Source organism: Triticum aestivum, chromosome 6B (genome assembly GCF_018294505.1).
Source record: "Triticum aestivum cultivar Chinese Spring chromosome 6B, IWGSC CS RefSeq v2.1, whole genome shotgun sequence".
Classification (NCBI taxonomy): domain Eukaryota; kingdom Viridiplantae; phylum Streptophyta; class Magnoliopsida; order Poales; family Poaceae; genus Triticum; species Triticum aestivum.
The window spans coordinates 12,333,536-12,338,541 of NC_057810.1; the positions used below are offsets into that span (position 1 = coordinate 12,333,536).

Here is a 5,006-nt window from a genome sequence, read left to right on the forward strand (position 1 = left end):
CCGGCCTCTCTTCTTCTCCCTCCAGCCGGCCCGACATCTCTCCTTCTCCATCAAGCCGCCCCGTCCTCCATAACCCATCGAGCCGACCCCATCCCCGTCGCCATGCAAGCCGCTGCAGGCTTCATGCCTCGCGCCACCGCTCACTCCCCAGAGCTCCAAGCTGGATGCACAGGTCACGGAGGGCTAGCGCTCGCCCCCACGGGCCACTTCCCCTCACTCGCCGCCTGTTCCCCAGCACTCGATGCCGGACACGCAGGTCACGGAGGGCCAACGCTCGCCCCCACGATCGCTTCCCCTCGCTCACCACTGGACTTGCATGTCAGGGAGCGAAGGGCTCCTAGGAGCAGTGCCGGACGCACAGGCCCACCACTGGACGTGCTCTCCGTTGTGGATGAGCTCGAGGCCGGAACGATCCCGGGCCGCCGGACATGCTCACCGCAGGATCGCCCACCGCCATTTTGCTACTCTGCTGCTGGACACGCTCACCACCGGAATGCCGGCGACCATCTCTCGCCTATGCCACCAGAACGACTGAGGAGGTCGTCACTGTTATTTTTTAATTAACTCAAAATTCTTTGCCGTCTGTTGAACAAGTGGCTGAAGGCAAAGCGATGTCGGGCCCACCTGCTAGTAGAAAACCCTAAACCTTACTTTGTCGTCTGCCGCAGGAAAAAAACTAACGGCAAAGTCTTTGCCATCATCCCAACGAAAAGGTAACGACAAAGTACCTCTTTGAGGCTTTGGCGTTGCTGTCTAACTTTGTCGTCTGCAGGCTGACGGCAAAAGCCATCGGTAATTCGTCCGTGTCCCTACTTCCCTAACGCCAGATTAGCTGTTTCCTGTAGTGACACCCGCCACTCAGGACGCTCACTGGATGAGTTAATGCCAGCGCTGCATATGAACTTCGGACACCTCCAGAACCCAAGCCGCCCTCGGAAATGAGGCATCCGAGACCAGCACCGTCCCCATGCCACACACCTCCTCTATCACCCGCCACGCCGCTACGCCCGACGCTCATGCAGTGCTCTGGTAAGACGGTGCTAGCCTGCGCCAACGCCCACCCAGCAGGACGATGAGAAGTCCCCGACATTGACCGGGCTTCAACGGGCCGCGACCGGTGGTGGACACGGGGAGAGGAGGTGGCGAAGGGGGCTCCGACATGCAGTGTTAGGGATTCCTCCCCGTAGCTCACGGGAGCGTGGGTGGGGAAAGTTGTTCTAGTTCGAGCTCGTTGTTACTAAGTGATATTCATGCACAATTGTTCAGTAAAGCACCGCTATAGCTGATTTCGAGGACCGTTGCCATTTGACATAGTTGCCCACTATTTGAAAGTATGCTGAGCAGCATGGGGCTCAGTGGTCCTTCGTGAAAGGTTAATTAGTTATGGAAGCTATTAGTAGCATGGAGCGAGTACGTCGTTTCATCTTTTAATTGCTTGAATAGTTTAGTCAGCTTCCGGCCTGTTGGTTGTTGGCATCAAAGTGGTGCAATGAAGCATACGCTATTAATGAAACCCATTAAGCATCGCGTGAAGGGCGGCCAACCAGCTATGCCACGTGGGGCAAGCTCGTTGGCCACGGTGAAAAATCTTTTGGGATATTATTTTTAGATGAAGGTGGGGAATTTTTTTAATGTTTTTTTACTTAGGTGAAATACTTTTGGGATATTGTTTTTAGATGGCGGTGTGAATTTTTTAAAAAGTATTTTCCATTTTAGATGGAGGTGATGACCTCACAATTTTTTGTAAATGAAGGGCTACGCAAGCTGGCACTCCCTAGTCTACTGCGTTGGTGATTTGTTCCTTTTCTTTTTACTTATTTTTCTAGTTGGAAGTAAAGATTTTTTAAAATATTTTTATTGACAGAGTCGAGGACTCGACGTATTTTTTTAAGTGAAAACGTGCACACAACTTCGTCTCAAGCGGCGTCACAGAGAGGCGCCCAACCACTAGTTGAGTAGGATGAGTTGCACATTGCTGGCGTGAACATAGGGCACGTCATGATGCTGCCGAAGAAAGATGACGTGCGTCACTCAAGGAGTCGGGCTTCAGAGCAAAATTATTACTCCTAACAGCTAGTATCATTGCCAGTCAGTTGCACGAGCCGCGCTATATATAACATAGACCATTACTTGGTGATCACAAGCCAAAATGGAGAGTGCCAAGGTGCAGTTGAGTGCTATGCCAAGCAGCCTCCAAGCCCTTGGGCTCAACCTTCCACTCCACCGGTCCAAGAAAGCGAGCTATATACTGTCGTGCAAGGCCACCGATGGCCGCCGTGACGTGCTCCTCCGCCTTGCGGGCGGAGTTGCGACGGCGGGCCTATCCGAGCTCCGTGGCGCACTTGTGAAGCCCATCCAGTCCCCGGACTTTGGCAACTGCCAGCCGATCGATGATCCCGACAAGGTTCCCCAAGTAAAAGACACCAAGTGCTGCCCCCCCAAGTACGACGACAGAATCCCAATCCTCGACTTCAAGCTGCCCCCGCTCTCCTCGCCGCTCCGTGTTCGGCCAGCGGCCCACCTGGTAGACCGCAACTACCTGGCTAAGTATGAGAGAGCCCGATGATGACCCTCGCAGCTTCTCGCAGCAGTGGCACGTGCACTGCGCATACTGCGAGGGCGCATATGAACAGATCGGCTACCCGAAACTGAAGATCGACATACACAGGTCCTGGCTCTTCTTCCCATGGCACAGGTAGACATCCCTGTATTTCGGTTCGCGCCAAATTAATTAACGTGCTTGTCACTCCATGCATTGATGAACGTAACTTGACATAGGTTGTACCTCTATTTCTACGAGAGGATCCTTGGTAATCTCATCGACGACGACACCTTTGCACTGCCGTTTTGGAACTGGGACGCGCCCCACGGCATGACCCTCCCGGTGATGTACACCAGTGAGTCTTCGCCACTCTATGACTCTAAGCGTAACCCCGTGCACCTGCCACCGGCCATTGTCAACCTCGACTACAACCACAAAGACTACCACTCCGGGACCGACCACAAGATCACAACAGAAGACCCGATCAATCTGAACCTCAAGCTCATGTACCGTCAGGCAAGTATATGAAACAAAAACCTACGTATTAATGAGCTATAAACATCTCTTCAAATCTGCACACTACTACTCCCTCCGTCCCATAATATAAGACATTTTTTACCAGTGGACGGAGGGAGTAGTAGTTAACCTCCTTTGTAATTAAATAACACACAAAATATGTCTGTCAGATGATTGCTGGGGCCAAGAAGACTGAGCTATTCCTGGGGACGTCATACCGCGCTGGCGAAGAACCGCGAGGCCCAGGTACCATCGAGTGCGAGCCACACAACACAGTCCACGACTGGACCGGTGAGTCGAAGGAGCCCAGCGAAGACATGGGCAACTTGTACTCCGCGGCACGCGACCCGGTCTTCTTCGCGCACCACGGCAACGTCGACCGCATGTGGAATGTCTGGCGCTGCCTTGGCCACACCGACTTCACCGACACCGACTGGCTTGACAGTAACTTTCTGTTTTACGACGAGGAGGCCCGCCTTGTCCGTGTCCACGTCCGTGACTGCCTCGACACGCTGGCCTTGCGCTACACTTACCAGGACGTCCCTCTGCCATGGTTGACCGCCAAACCAACCGAGGCAGGAGATACCAACACTCCGGTTACCCCGACCACAGGGGTTCTCCCGGCTGTCTTGGACGGGATTGTGCGGGTGGACGTGCCTAGGACCAAGGTCTCCAGGAGCCGCTTCCAGAAGGACGAGGAGGAGGAGGTGCTGATCGTTGAGGGGATCGAGATCGCAGACAGCTCAAAGTACGTCAAGTTCGATGTGCATGTGAACGCGCCACAACACGAACAACTCAACGCGGCTCACGCACAGTTTGCTGGGAGCGTGGTGCTCCTGCCGCACATGTCCGGGCAACACGAGGGCAAGACCAAGATGTCTGCCAGGTTCGGCATCTCTGACTTACTGGACTCCATCCGAGCGGACGGCGACAAGAAAATCATCGTCTCGCTTGTGCCGAGAAGCGCGGGTGAGGTGGTCACTGTGGGAGCCGTCCGCATCGGCTACATCAAATGACTGATGGATGGCTTTGCTTGGTAAAACCCGTTGCTTTAGTTTGTTTTCTTCAAGTTCAATTATATGTCCCTGGCAAATAAGCGCCCTCGCTCGCACCTTGAGCTTGTTGTCAAGTTAACTCGCCGCTCTAGAGCGTCGGGGGATGGCACAGCTCACGCGAGCATGGCAGTGCATGAATACGAGGCGTGATCGGGAGATGTGGGGTGGCAGAGCGCTAGCTGCTAGACTCTGTCAGCCCCATTTTCCCCTTTTTTTTAACTTCCGTTTTCTTGTTTTTAATTAAGTTGTAATAGTGCAGCTTATGTATCTGGGATGTACTACTTCCTTCTTTCTATTTATTTATTACTATCTGCATATTAACTTTGGTCGGTCGAACTTTATAATGTTTGATTAAATTTATTATAAAAAATATAAATATTTACACTAAAAATTATATATGATGTGAAAATATATTCAGCGATAATATATTGATATTGATTCATTATTGTATATGTTAATTATTCTATAAACTTGGTCAAAGTCTATAAAATCAAACTAATATGTGCAGTAAGAAAAAACAGAGGGATTTCTCTAAATGAAACACCATACATGCATAGATGATTACATATATGCACATACATTCACCCCTATTCATGCACGCACACCCTACCCCAGAGCAACCCCAAGAGACTGAGCCAACAACTCTTGAGATTGACGAGAGTCACCACAGTTGCCTCACACTAAAACGTCAAATCTGGTTGAAATAATGTAGGAAGTCACGGAAGAATTTTGACCCAGGCAAAGAGAAGCCTCTAAGGAGATGGTCTACAAAAACCACGACTTCTCCTTCGTCGGGTCGGGGAACATCCTCTCCTTGGCCGGCTCGCCAACTAATCTCTTCCTGAGTCGGCAGAAGACCTTGATCTTTATAATCTTGAAGAACGAGCTCGGAA

General features: G+C 51.6%; 1 pseudogene; it reads left to right on the top strand.

Annotated features, from left to right (window-relative positions):
• Positions 1–2,083: 2,083 nt before the first annotated feature.
• Positions 2,084–4,434, top strand: LOC123133118 (polyphenol oxidase, chloroplastic-like; annotated as a pseudogene).
• Positions 4,435–5,006: the final 572 nt, after the last annotated feature.